Source organism: Panthera uncia, chromosome F1 (genome assembly GCF_023721935.1).
Source record: "Panthera uncia isolate 11264 chromosome F1, Puncia_PCG_1.0, whole genome shotgun sequence".
NCBI classification, from domain to species: domain Eukaryota; kingdom Metazoa; phylum Chordata; class Mammalia; order Carnivora; family Felidae; genus Panthera; species Panthera uncia.
In genome coordinates this window covers 32,146,317-32,153,487 of record NC_064813.1, presented here as the reverse complement: position 1 = coordinate 32,153,487, position 7,171 = coordinate 32,146,317, and positions in this window count along the sequence as shown.

Below are 7,171 nucleotides of genomic sequence, written 5' to 3'. Positions count from 1 at the left end.
CGTCAGTTGAGTATCTGACTCTTGATTTTGGCTCAGGTCATGATCTCGTGGTTCATGGGATCAAGCACCACCCCTGTTGGGTTCTGTGCTGACAGCAGGAAGCCTGCTCGGGATTCTCTCTCTCCCTCTCTCTCTGCCCCTCCCCCGCTTGCACGCAGGCTCTCTCTCTCAAAATAAGCAAACTTAGAAAATAAATGTATGTATATATATGTGTGTGTGTGTGTGTGTGTGTGTGTGTGTATTATATGTATGTATCAGGTTTACATGTATTAAATCTATATCAGGTTTTTATTAAATCAGGTTTTAAATGTATGTCCACTTTTGTGGATTTCCATTATACCTGGAATAAAATCAAAGTGCCTTACCCTGATCTACAAAGCCTTATGTTGTATTATCAACTCAAAGTCCAAAACATCATCTAAATATCATTAACTCCTCATCTAAAATCGTTTACATCAGGTATGGGTGAAACTCTGGGTATGATCTCCTGGCTTAAAATTCCTGCCCATCTGCAGACCTGTGAAACTGGCAAACAAGTTGCCTGCTCTCCAAATACAGCGATGGAAGAGACATAGGATAGCAGTTATAGACGTTGCCACCCCAAAAGTGAGAAAATGGAAGGAGGAAAGGAGTCACTGGTACTAAGCAATTTTGAAATGCAAGTGGGAAAAACCTGTAAGTTTCGTGGCCTGGAAATAAAACTCAGCCTGAGGTCTGAGGCTGTCTACCTTTTAGGTTTAAGACTGTACCCTTGGAGTCATCCTTCCTTTTTCTCGGAAAGTAGCATATGTCTGCACTGGTTTTCTGCCTGTAGGATTTGGGGAGGCCATTAGTCTTTCATTTCGTCTTCTTGACCCTTTCAGTTCAAGCTGGCAGTGATTATATATACTCTCAAAAACCTCATGAGTCTTCTCATTATGTCATGGGGATTCGTTCCTTTAGACAACATGCCTCTCCACAGCTCTTTCCTGGATAATTCCATCTCCGTACTTGGCTTTCACTGAGATGGCAGGGGAGATCCATGAGTCATATGTCTAATCTCTCTGGAGAGCCCTCTGTGTCACTGAATTTGTTCATTTTGAGGCACTGGCAAAAGGTTGTTTAGCTACACCCTTGGCTTTGTCTCCAGAGCATGCTTTCTTGACATTGAGTACTTAATTTTAGCATAATTTACAATCTGGATAGGCTGAGGATTTTCCAAATCATGAAGGCCTGGCACCTTTTTGCTTATAAGTTCTCTCAATTTATCCGTTTTCTCCCAAGGTTTACTATAAGCGGCAGGCCCCCTTTCAGCACTTTTCTTTGAAGTCTCCTTAGCTAAATATCCAAGTTCATTGCTTACAAGTTGTAATTTCCATATAATTATAGGACACGATTTAGCCAAGCTCTCTGCCACAAGGATCTCGTTTCTCCCATTTCCAGTAACATGCTCTTCCTTTCCTTCTGACCTCTCACCAGCAGCACCTTTAACATTTGTTTCTACAGTGGACACTTTATGGCTGATTAGGTGTTATAGACCTAAGACAGTATAGGCTTTTTTTCCTACTACAGTCCTTATTTTTTTCTGTCTTCACTAGCAGAATCATCATTAGAATCCATATTTCTATTAAAAGGCAATAAATATTTCTCAAGACAATTTAGGCCTTTGTTGTCATGCTGCTCATAATTCTTCAGACTTCTCCCCGTTACCTAATTCCAAAGCCACTACCACACATTACACATTTGTTACAGCAGCACCCCATTTCCAGGTACTAAAATCTGTATTCGTTTCCTATAGCGCTGTAACAAATTACCACAACTTTGGGGGCTTAAAACAACGCAAGCTTATTCTTTTACCGTTTGGGAGACCAGAAGTCCAAAGTCAGTTTCACTGGGCTGAGGTCAAGCTTTTCTTCAGGAGGCTTGAAGGGAGAATCTGTTTCCTTTTCTTTTCTGTCCAGGGCTGCCTACATTCCGTGGTACACATGCTTGCTCACTCTTTCTCTCTCTCTCTCTCTCAAAAGTATATAAACATAAAAAAAAAAATTAAATGCATTTTTAAGCCCAGATAAAAGTTAAGGAACCATCAGTATTAAAAATACAGAAGGTCATCAGGGACAGACATGCAACATCAAAACCATGTTGAGATACCATTCCGCTCCCCCGTAGGATGGCTAAAATAAAAAAGACAATAACAAGTGTTGATGAAGATGTAGAGAAATCGGAACTTCATATGTGGCCGGTGGTATTGTGAATTGCTGCAGCCACTTTGGAAAACAGTTAGGCATTTCCTCAAAGTCAAACATAGTGTTACCAGATGACCCAGAAATTTTATTCCTCGGTGTGTAATCAAGAGATTTGAAAACTTACGTTCATACAAAAGCCTGTATTGTAATAGTCATAGCATCATTATTCATAATAACCCAAGTGGAAAAAGCCTAAATACCTGTGAAGTGATGAATGAATAAACCAAATGTGGTATATCCATATCATGGAGTATTACTGAACAATAGACAGGAGTAAGGTATTGGTACATGCTACAATGTGGATAGACCTTGAAAACATGCTAAGTGAAAGAAGGCAGACATAAAAGGCCACCTATTATATGATTCTATTTATATGAAATGTCCAGAATAAATAAATCCATAGAGACAGAAAGCAGATTAGTGGTTTCCAGTGGCTGAGGGAAAGAGGGAATGGAGAGTGACTGCCGAGGGGTGCAGAGTTTCTTTTTGGGGTGATGAAAATGCTCTGAAATGAGACAGTGGTAATGGTTGCACAGCTCTGCAAATATGCTGAAAACCACTGAAGCTTGTACACTTTAAAAGGTTGGCATTTACGGTGAATTATATATCAAAGCCGTTAAACAAAAACAGGAACTGAAAACTAGAGCTGTAGATTCACAGTCATAGACTTCTCATATGGTGGCCAATACTTTACAGGTAAGGTAGATACTGTGTGACTTTTTAATCTACCTAGAAGGAGGTACTTGGTGTCACTTCTGCTGTACTGTGTTGGCATATAAGCAGTTACAAGCCTGCCTGGGTTCAAGGGGAGGAGAGTCTTCACGGGGATAGTGCCAAAGAGTTTGTAGCCGTTAAAATAAAGTCACTACCATATATGCTTACGTTAGAAAAAAAGAGAATGAAAATTTATGAGGAGACGTTGAGTGCAAGAAGTTAGAGCTATCTCATAAGCTCAGAGAAGTAGAAAGAAGGAATGACTACAAAGATAACAATACAGTAAAGATCAACAGAACCAAAATGCCAGTACTTTGGAAGGTGTGAGATAGGTCTCTAGCATGGTTAATTAAAGACAAAATACAGAAGCCACACGTACATAATGTTAGGCTTATAAAAGGGGTATAATTGCACTTACAAGTGAGCTTTAAAAAAATCTTAAAAGTATTCATGACTTTTTGATGATAAACTTGAAGTTGTAGATGAAATGGACAATTTCAGAGAACAGTATAATTTAAACTAATAGAAAAGTTAAATTAATCATAGTGTTTTTTTTTAGGCAATTGCCATTCAGTCTTCAAAGAAAAAAGGACCCAACCTTATAAAAACTTCCAGAGCCTGAAAGAAATGGAACATCCCCCAATTTACTTAATGAGACTAAAATATAACCTTGATACCAAACCAGAGGTAGTACAGTACGAGAGGGAAATACATACGAATCTTAGTTAGAAATCTAAGTTAGAAATCTTAGTTGTAAGTGTTAGCAAAACAAATACTGCAATGGTTGAGGAAAACATACGAACATATGACAAGTTGGACCATCCCAGGAATGTTGCATGTGAATCTGTTCATAAGGTTTACCATGTTAGTCATGTGGGCATCTCAATAGAAGCAGGAAAAGCATTTGATAAAATATATTATCATTTGTAATAAAAGCTTTTACACTAAGAATATAAAAAAAACTTCTTTAACCTAATAAATGACATATGTCAAAAATAGGTAATAAACCAAATACTTAATGATGAAATATTAAAAGCATGAGTTTTGCTACTCAGCCTCGTACTGGAGATCTTAGCTGGTACAGTAAGCCAGGACAAAGAAATAGAAAGTATAAGTTTAAAAGGAAGGGATAATGCTAATATTATTCATAGGTGATATTGATTACGTAGAAAATCCAGGAGACTCCAGGAGACTCTATAAACAAATTACTAGACTAAGAGAGTTCCATAAATTTGATTAATACAAGATCACTATATAAAAATAAGGCACACTTTTATATATACTAGGCAACAAACAATTAGAAAATGCAATAAAAGAAGATTCTTAGAGTATTGTGATATCTGTAATATACCCAGGAACAAATTGAACAAAATATGTGTATGACTCTTACGGAGAAAATAAAAAAGCTTTATATCTACAGACATAAAAGAAAATATGTAAATGAAGAGATAAATAATTTTTATGGGTAGAAATACAGTCTGTTTAAATTGGCCGTACTCTCCAAATTAACCTATAAATTTAATGCAATTCTAACCTAAAACCCAACAAGAATTTTCAGGGAATGTACACATTAGTTCTGAAATGTATATGGCAGAGCACATAGCCAAGAATAAACTAAGATAGCTTTGAAGTAAAGGAACATAGTAGGGAGGTGGGTATATATTAATTAAAATACTCATTTGGTTGCTTTATCAGAGATCAAGTGACTGAACAAGAAAGGTTTTTTCTCTTTTAATGTAAAAGGCTAAGCTGATAGGATAGAGGTGGGTGATTCTACTTGTTGAGCTGCTTCTGTCTTCCTGTGATGGGCCCTAAGGTGTTGTGTTCCTTGGCATGTTTGAAGTTCCATGTCCACCTTCAGTCACCAGAACGGAAGGGGAGAAAGTAGCTCTTTTATTTATTTGTTTATTTTTTTGAAAGCAGCTCTCTTTAAGGATGTGATCCAGAGTTGCAAACAAATGACTTCTACTCACATGTCATTGCCCAGATCTTAGTCACATGTCCATACATAGCTACAAGGGAAGCTGAGACTAGTTCTGCCAAGTGGCCATTCAAGCTAAATCTGGGAAGTTGATTCCATATCTAGATAGAGGAGAGATAGAGAATGGACGGTAGTTGGCAGCCATCTCTGCTTCGGTGACTTGCCCTAGTGTTATCCAGAGCTTCTTGTAAAGTTACAGTAATTAAAATTATATGGAATTGGCCCAGATAAGGCATATACTCTAATGAGACATGACAGAACAGAAGCAGATACTTATACACGGGAAACTTGGTTTACATGAAAGATGATATCACAGGTCAGAGTAAAGATGGATTACTTATTAAATGATGCTGGGAAAATTGGTTATCCATATGGAAAAAAATAAAAGTAGGTCTGTGTTTCATGCCATAAACTGAAATACTATTTGGATTAACTTAAAAACTTCTAAAACAGTATTTGAAATCATGATATGATTTCAGGGTGGGAAACAAATTCTCAAGTCACAGAAAGTACAGTCTCTAAAGGAAAAGGTTGATGAATTTTACCATTTTTAAATTTTAAAAGTTGTGTATAATAAGAGCTACTATAAGCAGGGTAAATGAGACAAGTCACAAAAGAGAGGTGCTGTTTACACTGCATATATGTGGGCAATGAAAATTAGGGTTCATAAGACGTAATGATCCCTGATGTATTCTTAAAGTTTCCTAATGTGTATGTGCAAGGCTGGGTAAAGGTGCTAGAGGAGAACATACAGAAAGGGCTGCCCTCGTGGAGCTTACCTTCTAGAGGAGGGAGACTGATAATAAGTAGAGAATAAGTAAAGCATATTTTAGGAAGTGAGAAGTGATAATGGAGAAAAATAAATCATGGTAAAGGAAATTGGGCTTGCAGCTTAACCTCTTCAGCCATTTAGGGTGGTCAGGGAAGCCCTTTTTGAGACCATGGAAACTGAATAGGGATTGGAATGAAAGGAGTAAGCCATGCCATTATCTAAGGGAAGAACATTCCAGGCAGAAGGAACAAGTGTGAAGACCCTGAGGTAGGAATGCTCTTGACTTGCCTGAAGAACAGAAAGAAGGTCAGTAACAAGAGTGACAGGGAAAGGAATAGATAGAGCCAGACAAGTAATGGAGGACTAGATTGTGTAGGCTCTTGCAGGTCATGAACGTATTTGGTATTTTGTGAGTGAAATGAAAGCCATTGAAAGGTATTGATGTATCTCGAATTATATTTCCCATTTGTTAATTAATAAACATTTCAGACACACCAAAAAGATACAGGGTAGTGAACCCACATGGACTCCCCACCTAAATTCAAAAATTATATTTCTTTTCTTTAAAAAAATTTTTTTAAATGTTTATTTTTGAGAGAGAGACAGAGACAGAGCATGAGTGGGAGGGGCACAGAGAGAGGGAGACACAAAATCTGAAGCAGGCTCCAGGTTCTGAGCTGTCAACCCAGAGCCTGACATGGGGCTCGAACTCACAAAGCACAAGATTGTGATCTGAGCCAAAGTCAGATGCTTAACCAACTGAGCCACCCAGGTGCCCCCCAAAATTATATTTATTTTCTGTGTTTGCTTCAGCTGTGCATACTTTTTAAGAGCCTAATGTAGTAGATTTTTAAACGTTCCAGTTCTGGATTTGTTTAGTTGTTTATATATGATAAGAAAAATATATGACATATGTATGATAAGGTGTAAGAAATATATATAAGATCAACAAATAAGAATTATATATATTCTTCTCCTTTTTACAAAAGGTGAAATACTATATATGTAGTTTTGTGTCTTGTTTTTCTTTTTCTTTAAACTGTGTACCTTAGGGGCGCCTGGGTGGCTCAGTCAGTTAAGCGTCTGACTTCAGCTCAGGTCACGATCTCACGGTCCGTGAGTTCGAGCCCCGTGTTGGGCTCTGGGCTGATGGCTCAGAGCCTGGAGCCTGCTTCCAATTCTGTGTCTCCCTCTCTCTCTGCCCCTCCCCCATTCATGCTCTGTCTCTCTGTGTCAAAAATAAATAAATGTTAGGGGCGCCTGGGTGGCTCAGTCGGTTAAGCGGCCAACTTCGGCTCAGGTCATGATCTCGCAGTCTGTGAGTTCGAGCCCCATGTCGGGCTCTGTGCTGACAGCGCAGAGCCTGGAGCCTGTTTCGGATTCTGTGTCTCCCTCTCTCTGACCCTCCCCCGTTTGTGCTCTGTCTCTCTCTGTCTCAAAAATAAATAAACGTTAAAAAAAAAATTAAAAAAAAAAATA